The 14,535-nt window shown below is 47.8% G+C and overlaps 1 protein-coding gene across 1 annotated transcript in view; it reads right to left on the reverse strand.

Annotated features, from left to right (window-relative positions):
- The window catches only part of DPYSL2 (dihydropyrimidinase-like 2), a 147,429-nt gene that overhangs the window by 83,465 nt on the left and 49,429 nt on the right, over positions 1-14,535 (reverse strand). The gene's annotated exons all lie outside the window — the stretch shown is intronic.

Consider the following 14,535-nt stretch of genomic DNA (forward strand, 5'->3'; position numbering starts at 1 on the left):
GGGCCGAGGGGAGGCTGCAGAGACGGGATCTGGCCCGCGTGGAGGCGCCGGGCTGCAGGAAATGAGAGCCCTGAGGAAACCCTTCCAACTCCGAACCGGGAAGGAGGCATCCGGGGAAGGCTGCGGGATGTGGGAAACTCCGCCCTGAAACATCCTTTTGTGCCTTCCGGCCGCGAGGAACTTAGTGGGGCGGAGGAGTGGGGAGCAACCGCAGCCCGCCGAGGCCGAGGTGGCCCGATGTGGGCCCTGTGCGCCCGCTTTACAGTCACGCTCATCTCGGCCCCCGGCGGGGTGCGTGGGGGCGCAGCGCATTTCGCTGGTGCCTGCAGCGCTGTCGGGGACAGCTGCTGGCATCCCAGCGCCCCGGGGGCCTGAGGGTTTACTGGGCGAATGGATGGGCCCCACACCGCACCGTGAGGCAGACAGTAGGAGATGAGCTGTGGAGGAGCAAGAAAGGAAGATTTTATATCCCACAGGAAAGGGAAACTGAGTCTTGGGGAAAACCTACTGAATTGGAGTTAAAACCAAGAGTGTCCTGACTGTCCAGGCAGAGCCTAGTCACTTTAAACGGTACTCAAGGCCCCTTCATGGCCCCAGCAGTTGAGCAGGCCTGGGTCCCCTTAGCTTTGCCTGTCCAAGCCGTGCTGGGATGCTCTAACTTCAGGGTCCCTGGGAAAGAAAAACGCTGATCCAACTGATCCTCAGGAATCTACCAGGGCCAACCCCCGTGGGAGGTTGCCCCGGCAGGTAGAATAAGTGCAACGTCTGGACCAGCCCTCGTAGCTCTCAGGCTTCTCTGCTTGAGGTCAAAGGATACATAGAATCCCTACGTAATCCAAGCCGTGGGGGGAGAAAGAATATGTAATTGGCTCACACCTGCTCAGCAAAGCTTAGCTAGAAAAATCCGGAATAATTCGGGCTGCTGTGGGCCTGACTTCCAATCTTTATGCCCTTCACCACCTTAGCCACCTTAGGGGAATGTCCATCCATCCCGACTCAGAGAAGGTATAAAATTCTCCTTTTCAGTCCTGTATCTCTAAAAATCTGAAGTCCCAGAAAGGAGCTGTAGGGCACGCAGAAAGTTTCACCACTGGTTAATTCAAGTTCAATTTAGCTGTGCATCTGAAGGAGAAAGTGAAGCACTTCCCCCCCCCCCAGCAATCTGATATGCCGCAAGCAAGGTGAGATGATGTCGGCAAGTATTGCTGTCAATTGGTAATGGTTAAAGTCAAGTGTCTGAGAAAGCTTAAAATATGCCTTTCTACTTTTCAAAAACCAACAGTCAGTCCCTGCTTTGCGGCGGACAGCAGTGGAGAGGAGTGTCCTATTAGCTCACAAAAATGCTACTTGGCAAGGGAGTAAATAACGAGACTCAAATTAATTTAAAACAAAGTAACCTCTAATTATATTGTTTGTATTCTTGTATTCCCTACCGCCATCCGCGTTGTTTAAGCTTAATGGATTTAAATATATCTTGTTATTTACCAGTTTACCATTGAATCATTTGTTTTGTGATAAAAGCTTCCAAGAGCTTCTGTGTCTGTCTCATTGGCTTCAGTTCTATAGCCATTGCTATGAGGTTCTTAGTCCATGATAACTGACGTTTCCACTCGTAAATATCCAAAAATGTAAGGTATAAACTGATTTCTCTGTTCTGACTAGAGCCTAAGAGAGTATTTGGCACATAAAAGATACCAAACAAATGGTTTAAAATGACCAAGGAACTGTCTGCAACCTGCATTTCTTAACCATATTTACTGTTCAATGCAATGAGGAAAAGTAAAAAAGGGCCGGGGAGAATTTTCCACCTGCTTTGCACTGATGAAGGTGGAAAAAAAAAACACACAGATAAACAGGCCTCACACTTTTACTTCAGAGATCCTTGTAAGAATTAAATGAGAGGCTGGGCACAGTAGCTCACACCTGTAATCCCACACTTTGGGACGCCAAGGCAGGCAGATCAGTTGAGCCCAGGAGTTGGAGACCAGCCTCAGCAACATGGAGAAACCCCTGTCTCTACAAAAAATACAAATATTAGAGACTAGCCTGGCCAACATGGAGAAACCCCGTCTCTACTAAAAATAACAAAAATCAGTCGGGCATGGTAGCAAGGGCCTGTAATCCTAGCCATTCGGGAGGCTGAGGCAGGAGAATCACTTGAATCTAGGAAGCAGAGGTTGCAGTGAGCCAAGATCGCGCCATTGCACTTCAGCCTGGGCAACAAGAGTGAAACTCCATCTCAAAAAAAAAAAAAACAATAACTAAATTAGCCAGGCGTGGTGACGGGCACCTGTGGTCCCAGCTACTGGGGGCAGGGGAAGGTTGGGCTGAGGCAGAAAGTTGAGCCTGGGAGGCGGAGGCTGCAATAAGCCATGATCGTGCCACTGCACTCCAGCTTGGGTGACAGAGTGAGACCTTGTCTAAATAAATAAATAGTTTCTTGTACTTTCTCTAGAAAAACACTCAATGAAAATTTCCTGTAAAATTACGAATCATTATTTGTGAATCTAATATTCGTACCTTTTCTCAAGCATGACTTTTCTGAATTTTTAAACATTGAATGCATGCCAAACATGAGAAGGCAATGTAAAATTGCCTGTTGTGCAATCACAGCCCCTTCCCAAACCTCCGCTTTCCCACACTTTTCTCCCAGCAGCAGGAAAGAGCCAGATGTGGTACCTAAATGAGAAATGGTAACATCCCGAGCATTCTGCATGGTCTGCAGGAAGGGAGGAACTGCCTAAGCAGATCCATGAGTGGGAAGAATGTGTTTTAACCAGGTGCTGTATCACAGTCTGACCCTTGTCTTCTCCACAGCTTCAACTCCTCTCCCTGGGCACTTACTCTGTCCCCATGCTCAGTGGGTGCACGCACACAATGTCAAAGCAAACTTCTCACTGCCCCTGAAAACAGTGTGCGTCCCTAATCTATGTCTTGCCCTAAGCTGTTCTTTTCCCCTCCCTCCCTCTAAAACAACTGAAATGTCACCTTGTCTATGAAGTTTTCCCCATCCTGCCCCCTGCAGCCTTGAGCACTCCTTCCTGTGTTCAGCCCTACTATATAACACCATCACTCTGTAATGACTTGCCCATTTCTTCCATCAGGCCATGACTCCTAGAAGCAAAGAGCCCCCTCTTCTTCCAGCCACCAGCACACTGCCTGGTCTCTGGCAGGTGCCTTAACATTTGGTGCATAAATAAGTGCCATCATTGCTATGATGAGGACAAAAGGTGCTTACACCAAGGTGAGTTTTAATGTCAAAAAATAAAAAATCCCCAATGCAAGCAAGCCTTTCCCTTAGGACTATCATTTTTTTTTTTTTTTTTGAGGTAGAGTCTCACTCTGTCACCCAGGCTGGAGTGCAGTTGCATGATCTCGGCTCATTGCAACCTCTGCCTCCCAGGTTCAAGTGATTCTCCTGCCTCAGCCTCCTGAGTAGCTGGGATTACAGGTGTCCACCACCACACCCCGCTAATATTTGTAATTTTAATAGAGCCGGGGTTTCACCATGTTGGCCGGGCTGGTCTCAAACTCCTGACCTCAGGTGATCCGTCTGCCTCGGCCTCCCAAAGTGCTGGGATTACAGGCGTGAGCCACCGCACCCAGTCAGGAATATCACTTTGCCAGGCCTTCCTTCTTGGCAGCCTCCCCTTCTCCAAGCCCCTGAAACTCCAGGAGGACCTAATGTTATTATTAACAGCTTATTAACAAAACTGCTGTGTACCGCCCAGCCTGGTAGAACACAGGGAGACAGCACCCAATCCTAAATGAATGTCGGAGTCATACAAGGTGTCTCTAGTAATTTTTCCTCCATTTCTGAAACTGTCCTTTACTCCATCCTCCATTATTCTTTGTACATGCCTGTGTGATCCCATTCATCGCAGTAAACCATCTACACCATACGATCCTCACTGACACCATAACTAGGTGAGTGTGATTTTTCTTCCATTCAAGGTTTGAGCTCACGGGGAAGAAAAACATTCAAAATCTTACTCACTCTTGGCCAGGCGCGGTAGCTCACGCCTGTAATCCCAACACTTGGGAGGCTGAGGTGGGTGGATCACCTGAGATCAGGAGGTCGAGACCAGCCTGGCCAACATGGCGAAACCTCGTCTCTACTAAGTAGCCGGGAGTGGTAGGGGACACCTGTAATCCCAGCTACTCAGGAGGCTGAGGCTGGAGAATCACTTGAACCCTGGAAACAGGTTGCAGTGAGCCGAGATTGCGTCACTGTACTCCAGTGCGGGCAAAAGAGCAAGACTCCTTCTCAAAAACAAACAAAAAAGTCTTACTCATTCCTTATCCCTACTGACAAGGCTGGGGGCTCAAGCAGGACTGAATGCAGGGAGGGAGGTATGAGGGGAGGCACCCAGTCAGCCCTTTGCACATATTCATATCATCCAAGCTCCAGGGAAGTGGGGCTGGGGAGATGCAGACATAACTCCAGTGCCCCGGGCGACTGTGCTGCTCTCAGTTCCTCAGCATCTGCCGGGAATGTGTTCCCTCCCTGACTAGCTCACCGCTGCTCTTGGTTTCATGTTCCCCTTTAGGGAGCTAGAGTAGCCATTTCTGCTTCTGTGGCGCCCTGAGTTTCTGCGTTAGTGCCATGTTCAGAATGTTATAGCGTAGGGGAACTCCAAAGCAGAAACTGCTGACAAAACAGAGCCCAGAGGTGGCAAAGAAAATCCCCAATGCCCAGAGTGCTGCAATTGGATGCCAAGGGCTGTGGCCTCTAATGCAGCCTGCAGAGAAGGTTGAAATGAATGCGGCAGTAAGGAGAAGGTACTGGAATCCTTCTTTGCCAAAAACAAAGGGCATTGACTAGGACACTTGAGCTGGAAGTGATGCCTTCTTCACTGCAGATGGAATCAGGCAATGACGATCATTTTCTTTGTGTGTGTAGCCCTGAAGGGGCAGAGACTGCGGATCAGATCAGAACCTGCCCACTGCCTTCCCCTGTGGCTGCATCCTTTTAGCAGGGGTGACGGTGGGGACAAATGAGGGTCAGCAGTGACTGGCCCTCTGAAACAGATGCTGCTTTGGCTAAAACTGGACAGACTGCTGGCCAGCATGGGGGCTCTGCGAGGATCCTGAGGACACATCCTCCCTGCGGGAAGACAAGGGGCTCATCTGTCCAAATCCTGCTGGACAAGAGGGCACAGAGTAACCATGACTTCACAGAATCTAGTCGACTCGGGCTTTCTCCTTTTATCCCTAGTTAGTGCACACACCTCCTGAAGAACTCCTGCAATGCCCGCCCTGCACCTCGTTCTCTGGGTGACTACAGATTTTCCCCGGGGTCTTTCTATCCCTGGCGGGGACAAAGGGCACCTCGCTCAGCCATCGTGCCTCAGGCCCGCCCTCTGGTGGCGAACGAGGAGTGTGCACGTGGTCACCTGCGTGCTGGTCTCCAAGCCAGGGCAGGGCCTTGGAGATCACTTGTTTCCGTTGGAGTGCCCAAGTACCCCCCTCCGTCAGAATCACCCTGAAGAGAACAGGCAACCTGAACAGAATATCCGGAGGTAAGGTCCAGAGAGCTTTTTAAACTGGTCTACTTCTGGACACTTAGCAACAGATCCAGCCCACTCCACCCTCTATTTATAAAAGGAGGAAAACATGGACTAGGAGGAAGGGCTCACTCCCTACCCAGTGAGGGCTCCACTCACCACAGAGCATCACTGGTCTGCTGTTTGTCCAGTGGGAACATTATGAAAGAGTGGTAAATATTATCACTCTCGTTCCCTTGTCTGCCTTCTGGAAACAGTACAATCTTCTAAAATATTGTTATGCTGTCAGTGAGGAGGAAATTAACACTTATTGAGCACCTACCATGCTCTAGGCATGGCACTGAGTGCTTTAAATACATCTGCTTTAATCTTCTCCAAAATCCTACTGGGTAAATCTTCAGATCCTCATTTTACAGACGAGGAGAGAAAAGCACAAAGAAACCTCTTATTCCAGGCCCAGATTCTAATTTGGGTCTGTGTGACCCCAAAGCCCAAGGGGCTAGTTCTTTTTTTTTTTTTTTTTTTTTCTGAGACTGAATCTCACTCTGTTGCCCAGGCTGGAGGGCAGTGGCGTGATCTCAGCTCACTGCAACCTCTGCCTCCTGGGTTCAAGTGATTCTCATGCCTCAGCCTCTCAAGTAGCTGGGATTACAGGTGCCCACTACCACGCCAGGCTAATTTTTGTATTTTTGGTAGAAACGGGGTTTCACTATGTTGGCCAGGCTGGTCTCAAGATCAGGCCAGGTCACAGATCCTGACCTTGTGATCTGCCCGCCTCGGCCTCCCAAAGTGTTGGGATTACAGGCATGAACCACCGCGCCTGGCTGAGGCTAGTTCTTTTAATGGTAAAGTGCTTATTTAGTACAAACTGGGACCCCCCCTTGTGCAAGAATTGGGCACAGGTGATCCGCTGTCTTTCTTTACTCCTTCCACTGTCCCCAGTCCACATTCCTTAGATGTTTCCCCTTCTCCTGAAATCAATTATCCATCTCTTTCTTTCCTCACCACCCAATGTAACTCAGTTTCACTCAGTGGCCCTGGCCCTCCCCTCATAGGAAACATGACAGACTAACATAAAGGTTTAATGAATGATAAACGCTCAATGTGCTACTCTGCTAAAAAGAGAAGACCTTGGTTAGTAGAATTTCAGACACCAAGCCAGGCTGCTTGCATAAATAAAATGCAAACTGTTTATCAAGTCTGCTGCGTGTGATCTTGCTCTTCTTTTTTTAATTTTTTACTTTTATTTTTAGTGGAGACAAGAGTCTCACTATGTTACCCACATTGGTCTCAAACTCCTGGCCTCAAATGATCCTCCCAAAGTGCTGGGATTACAGGCGTGAGCCACCGCGCCCGGCTGATCTTACCCTTCTGTCCTTTTCCAGCCCTATCCTGTGCTACGTCCCCAAGCTCTCTCACGCCACAGCACACTGATCTCCTTCCTTTGCCTGCAGGGGCCCTTTGTTGCTGCTGTTTTCTCTTCTCCCATCTCTCCTTCTTGCCCATGCATCCCTGCTTCAGGGAGGCCCTCCGTGACCTCCCTCCTGATGCCAGCCCATGTATTCCTACTCTTCCCTGTCTCAACACTCTCTCTTTAATAGCAACAATTATAATTTGGAAGTATGTTTGTGCATTTGTTTACTTGGGTATTTCCAGTCTGTCTCTACTTCTCCATGTCAAAGCCCCTAAGCCACCTAGTCCTCCACTCCACCTCGCAGTGACCACACAACACTCAACAAACAAGAGTTAAATGACGAATGAACAGGAGAACCTTGCTAAGGACATCTGTTCTTCAGCCCAGGTGACCGAGGCTTCATTTTCCACCTGTTGCCTCCCAGAGATGTACCTGCCATTCTCTAATCCTGATTCATCCCAGGCTTTGGGTGTTTTTTGTTTTTGTTTGTTTTGTTTTGTTTTGTTTTGAGATAGGTTCTTGCCCTGTCACCCAGGCTGGAGTGCAGTGGCATGAGCATAACTCACTGCATCCTCAAACTCCTGGGCTCAAGCGATCTGCCTCAGCCCCCCCTTGTAACTGGGACTACAGGCATGCATCACCATGCCTGGCTAAGTCTTTTTATCTTTTGTATAGACAGGGTCTCGCTATGTTGCCCAAGCTGGTCTGGAACTCTTGGGCTAAAGCAATCCTCCCGTCTCGGCCTCCCAAAGCAGTGGGATTACAGTTGTGAGCCCTCACACCTAGCATTCACCCCAGGTTTTTAAAAGACCAGATGGTGAGGATTCACCTCACTGGATAAGGTCTCGTGGCCTAGGTTCTAATGATCCATGGCAGAGCGTGCAGATTCCTTTTCTACTGGGATCTGTCCTTGGGAAGCATCAAGCCTCACATTCACAAAGCTCAGCTGTGCCTGGAGGTCCAATCATGATAATGGCAGCCGGGTTCCTCTTTTCAATCCGGCACTCAGGCTTGTACTCACCACAGCCAGAAAATATTGCAGATCCCCCTCAACTGAGCCCTCCTTGATTCAGAATCTGTGCCGATTCTGAAAAGGGCCAAGCAAAAGGGGTAACTATGAACTCTGAAAGTGTAAATAACATTTCAGGAGTTTCCGTCCCTTAAAAGAACCTGCCACAATCAATGTACTGAAAACTGCTCACTCATCCAAAAACACGCCATAGCTCTTGGCCATTTGTCCATTTCGGTTCCCTAGAGGCCACTTTGGGGCGATTTATTAGCTTAGTCTGTGAATGCTTGAAAGTAGTCCATTTGGATATTGTAAAGATTTAACAAAATTCTGACCTTTCCCGTAAATAAATTGGTCCTCTTTCTGCCCTCCTTACTCCCCCACCCTGTTTGTTTTCAAGGAGTGAGAATTTATTACTGACCTTATGTGCCAGGAGACCAAGGGGGATCAGGAGGTGTTTACAAGTTCCCCATACACAGTCCCCTTCTTGTAGTACAATGCTGTAGAAAGAGAGGTCACAGATGAATGGCACGTGATGCTTTACCAATGCTTTACCAGCTCCAGGCAAACTGTGCCCCTCTACCTAGGCTTGGGCTGGGAGCTCTCCACCCGCACAATGTCATCAACCCAACGACTGATCTCTCTCCAGTTTCTGGGCACATCCACTGTCTCGAGAAACCAAATAGAACTCTTCCTGTCTTCCTATCAAGCAGATAAGGAAATCACTGAAAGAATAAGCAGCCAAATGCAGTTGTGCTGTGAATAACCATCAGTCTCATTTGTGGGCTTTAAACTAAATTCTACGTCTGTGGACAGTGTTTAACTCCTGTGGGCACTGCCAAACCAATGGAGGAATGAGTGCCTGCATATGTCCCTTGGGGCTCAGGAGTTCTCTCTGTTTCTTCAGAGAATTAGAAATGGAGGTAGAATAGTAAAAAGGCCACTTTGGCCGGGTGCAGTAGCTCACACCTGTAATCTCAGCACTCTGGGAGACCAAGATGGGCTGATCACAAGGTCAGGAGATCAAGACCATCCTGGCTAACACAGTGAAACCCTGTCTCTACTAAAAAATACAAAAAAAATTAGCCAGGCGTAGTGGCGGGCGCCTGTAGTCCCAGTTACTGGGAGGCTGAGGCAGGAGAATGGCGTGAACCTGGGAGGCAGAGCTTGCAGTGAGCTGAAATCGCGCCACTGCACTCCAGCCTGGGCAACAGAGCTAGATTCTGTCTAAAAAAAAAAAAAAAAAAGCCACTTTAAAGGGACAGGGCACTGATGGAAGAAAATAACACTGGAGCCTGGAGAGACTAAGTGGGAATTGATGCCCTTCATCTCTCCTCCTCTCTGTCTAAGGCCACTACCTCACCGGGGGCACCATCTTTGCATTCCCTGAGTGTGCCGGGCTGTTTGCGGCTCCACACTTGCGCTCACATGCCTGCCTCTCCGAGCGTGCCCAGACCCTCTTGGACCCCTCACACCATCACTCCTCTGTGCAATCATTCCTTAGCCCTCAGGTCCAGCTGGCCACTCTTTCTCTTATGCCCCCACTGGGGGCGGTACAGACTCTTGGCAGAGTGCCAAAGCAGTCTCCTGGACAATTTCCTTGTAATGTCTCCTTCTCTTAGACAGTGAGCATCTTGAAGACAAAGACTACTTTCTCTCTCTTCAGCACCCACCATAAGGCCTTGCATGTAATAGGCAAACAAATTCTGAAAGGATGGATGGATGGATGGATGGATGAATGGATGGATGGCAGATGGGTGGGGTGGATGGATGAATGGATAAGTGGGTGGGCAGATGGATGGATGGAGGGATGGATGGATGGATGGATGGATGGATGGATGGATGGATGGATAGATGTATGTATGTAAGTTCGTATGGATGGATGGATAACTGGATGGATGTGTAGGTGGGTGGATGGATGGATGGATGGATAAATGAATGGGTGGTAGATGGATAGATGGATGATAGATGGATGGATGCTTGCATAGATGGATAGACAGATGATGTGTGGATGGACAGGCGGATGGATGGATGGATGGATGGATGGATGGATGTTTGTATGCATGGATGGATAGGTGGGTGGGTGGATGGATGGATGGATGAACGGATGAATGGATGGATGTGTGAGTGGACAAATGGATGGACGGATGGGTGAGTGGGTAGGTGGATAGATGGAGGGGTGGGTGGATGAATAGATGGATGATGGTTGAATAGATGGATAGACAGATGATGGGTGGATGGATGGATGGAAAAGTGGATGGATAGAAGAGTGGATGGAACAGATGGATGATGGAAGGATGGACACTCAGGTAGATGGATAGACAGATGATGGGTGAATGGATGGACGGATGAGTGGGCAGGTGGGTGCACAATGGATAGATGAATAAATACATTACACAAATGTCCCCATTATAAAATGCAGTCACACTGGGACTTGAGTCTAACATAACCTTCCGAAGCACAAAATTTACAACCAGGTCCTGTCTTAGGCCTCATCCATTTAGTTAAAGTTTCTAGGAGGACTGTGGGTGGCTTCTTTACTATTCTCTTTCTTCTCATCATCTGCTCCTTTCTCTCCTGTCAAGCCTGTGAGAGGTTTGCCTTGAGGCTGTTGTCAGTGTCCTTACCTGCCCTTCAGTCCTATGAGCCCCACTGCTTTGTCAACCACCCTCTGTTCAGTTTGTAATCAAGTCCAAAGAGGACATGCGTGTCACAAGGCCCTATCGTCCAAGAGTTAGTATTAGGTATTTTCTCTTTGAGAAAATATTCAGCATTTCACAGTAAGCAACCGGATATTCCCTCAGGTTTACAATCCCCTCCTTTCTCCTGCAGGGCCCCTTTGGGGGAGGGGGATCCTGTGATTTTTGTGTCTGAGTCCAGGCCCCTTACAAGAGTCATCAACCAGAGCCTGCTCATCCCCCAGGTCCTCCCCTAAGATTTGTCTGACTTCTCTGTACTCCATCTGTCCACCCAGCAAGGTCGTTTCCAGACCATCACTCTTTCATCAGCTTGCAGAAGCCCTGCCCTTCTGTGTACCATCATCTCTGTCTCCAGAACACTTCTGCACATTTATTCAGGACATAATCAGCTGGGTTTTCCCATGTTTATCTGGCACTGAGATGTGGCAGAGGCCACTAGCTCTTCATGAAATCCATGAAGGCTCTCCTCTTTTTCCAGGACACACAACTGGACTACATTTCCCACCCTCCTCGGCAGTGAGATGTGACAGAGTTCTAGCCAACGCAGTGCATTTCTTCAAGGCCTGGAACATAGACAACTCCCTCTTCCTCCTCCAGGCTTTTTCTCCAAGCTGACAAGATGACGGTTGCCCAGACAACTTTGGGAGCTGTGTGTTGAAGATGTTAGAACCACCAGCAGCTTGACTTTCCAGTTAATTGCATGGAGCAGGGACCCTGCACCTTTCTCTGCCCACTCAACAGAAACACCTACCTTGAACTATTATGTGATATACAAATAAACTCCTTTTGTGCTCGAGTCATTATATATAGTGGAGTCTATTTATCATAGCAGCAGTATTCTTTCTACCATAACTCCTAACTTAATCCTGTTTGAATTTAAAATTTGTGTGAAATACACCCACTCTCAGTTCCTTCACTTTCCTGACCCCTGTGACTTTGGCCTGCCCTTATCTTTAGCCATTCACTCCCAGGGCTATCTGTCCTCATCCCCTCACCACATCAACAAGACGTGATGAGCCACCCTCTTCATTCATTGCCTGGACCACTGTCACCAGCAGCATCATTCCACTACTCTTACCCTGCAACCTCCCAATCCTGGTGCAGCCCTAAAACTCACTATTCCTTCACCACTTCTGTGGGAGCAGCTACAGAACACTCATACTGCATTAAAGATTGGCACAAAAAGAAGTCATGATATCAAAAAGACATCTGCACTCATATGTTTACTGCAGCACAAGTCACAGTTGCAAAAACATGGAACCAACCTAGGAGCCCACTGACCATTGAGTGGATAAAGAAAATGTGGTACATATACACCATGGAGTACTACTCAGCCATAAAACACAATGATAAAGAATGATATAATATCTTTTGCAGTAACTTGGATGGAGCTGGAAGCCATTATTCTAAGTGAAGTAACACAAGAATGGAAAACCAAACACTGTATGTTCTCACTTATAAGTGGGAGCTAAGCTATGAATACACAGAGGCATACAGGGTGATATAATGGACTTCAGAAACTCAGAAGAAGGAGGGTGGGAAGGGGGCTAGGCATAAAAAAACACTACACATTAGGTACAACGTACATTCCTTGGGTGATGGGTGCACTAAAATCTCAGACTTCACCACTATACAATTCATCTACGTAACCAAAAATCACTTGTACCCCAAAAGCTATTGAAATTTTTTTTTTAAAATTCTTTTAAAAAGGAACTGGGACAGATCACTCCAGAAGAGCTTCCCCTGAAGACTTCCCACTGGTCCTCGACCTGGCCACCCTCTCACACCTCTCAGCAGCTGTCACCACCTTTGCCATGCTTCCTGGGTCATCCTCAATCATGTTCTCATGAGCTCAGTCTAGCTGGAGAGCCCAGTGCTGAACGAGGAATCACAAATGGAATAAGGATTTGTAGGAGAGCATCATGCATAACCCTCTTTTCTCCTTCCCTAGGTCTCATAGGAAGAGGTCAACCCATTCAAGGATTATTCCCAAATCTATGCTGTTTCCCACCCCGCCCTACTCCCCGATCTCGAAGTCTTCCTCTCCACCCCTCAGTCCATTGAGCTTGGAAACCTCCCCCAGCTGTTCCCATCTCCCTGGCCCTATGCTCCTCACCACGATTGCCCTCCCTTGCTGTTCCTACATGGTTAAGCTTCAGGAATGGTTAGCGTACAATCCTGACCTCCACTTCCTCAGCTTCAACTTCCATTTGCTTCTCAACCCACTACAGTTGGCCTCTTCCCCCGACTCCATTAGAAATGTTGGGCAAACAGCATGCTAATTGGAAGCTAATGCACACTTTGTGATCTTTATTTTAACTGAGCTCATTGTAATACTTAACATTATTGCCTCTACCTTTTTTCTTCCAACTTCCCCTCCCTTGCTTCTGTGATGCCTTTTTTTCTGGCTCTCTTCATACTTTTATGACTCTTCTTTCCAAATGTTCATTGAGTTCCTCTTACCCAATCTTAAATATCAGTGATCCCTGAGGTTGTCTCCTAAGCCTCTTTCTCTGCCATAGTTTCAACAACTACCTAAATGTTTCTGACTTCCAAAGCTTTATTCCTGACCCTTTCCACACTTCATTCATTCATTCACTCATTCATTCATTCATTCAGCAAGGTTACATTAAGTGACTTCTATGTGCCAAGGGATATGATAGTGAAAAAACCTACAACACCTCTGCCCTCATGGAAGTTACCTTCTACAAGGGGGTAACCATTTAATTAATGGGTAAAGAAACAAACACACAGGATAACTTCAGATTGTGGTCAGTGCCATCAAGGAAATAAACAGAAGATAGAGAGGTGGAAAGGTACTTTAGACAGGGTGATCTAGGAAGGGCTTTCTGGGGATCTGATATTTAAGTGGGGATTTAGTCCCAAGAGCAAACATCAGACTTTGCCTCTGGAGTGAAAATTCTGGACTTAGCCTCAGGCAGCAGAGTTCTAGACTTAGCCTCTGAAGGAATTAGCAGAACATGGTGTCTGGGAGCTGAGTTCAGGACTTCATGTCTGGAAAAAGATATTGTGGCTTCAATTCATTTTTTTGCAGGAAAGTTTCTGACTCAGTGTGCTAATTAAAAGGGAAGACTTAGTCTTTGGACTAAGATGAGAAGGAGGAAGCCATCTGGGAGAAGAGAGTTTATGTAAGAGAAAACAAAAACATGGAAGACTGAGATTAGGATGAGGTGGAGTGTTTTGGGAACAGAAAGGAGTCTAGTGTGACTGGAGAACTGTGAGCAAGAGGGAGTGATAGACATGAGTGTGGCCCTTTAAAAAACGTGCCACAAATTCTTTGGCATCCTCATTATGAAAGGTGGGGTCTACATGCCCTCCCTTTGAATTTGGGTGGGCTTCTGGCTGCTTTGACCAGTAGAGTATGACAGAAGAGATGCCTCCCAAGGAGAGGTCACAGAAAGCATGGTCTGAGTTCGGACACAGGTGTGGGAAATCTAGCTACCTTAAGGCCACCCTGCTGTAAAGAAGCTCAAGCCATGGAGAGACCAACGTAGGAATTCCAGCAGAGAGTCCCCCCTAGCCCAGCCTTCCTGCCATGGTGCCAAGGTGATAGACGTATGAGTAAGAAAGACTCTGGAGGACTCCACCCTAGTTGTTCAAGTCACCCAAAGCCATTTCAAGTTTTCCCAGATAAGGGCCTAGACATCGTGGAGCAGAGACAATGTATCCCTGCTCTACTGTGTTCAAATTCCTGATCCACAAGGTCCATGAGCACAGTAAGACTGTTGTTGGCCTTTGCCACTACATTTTGGGGCTATTTGCTGCACAGTAACATCTGCTTTGTACAACTGAAGTTACAGCAGCAGTCAGGGACCACATCTACAGGACTGTGGGCCATGGAAACAAATTCAGATTTTATTCTATGCTTTTTTTTTTTTTTTTTTT

Source organism: Colobus angolensis, unplaced genomic scaffold, assembly GCF_000951035.1.
Source record: "Colobus angolensis palliatus isolate OR3802 unplaced genomic scaffold, Cang.pa_1.0 Scaffold6, whole genome shotgun sequence".
Taxonomy (NCBI): domain Eukaryota; kingdom Metazoa; phylum Chordata; class Mammalia; order Primates; family Cercopithecidae; genus Colobus; species Colobus angolensis.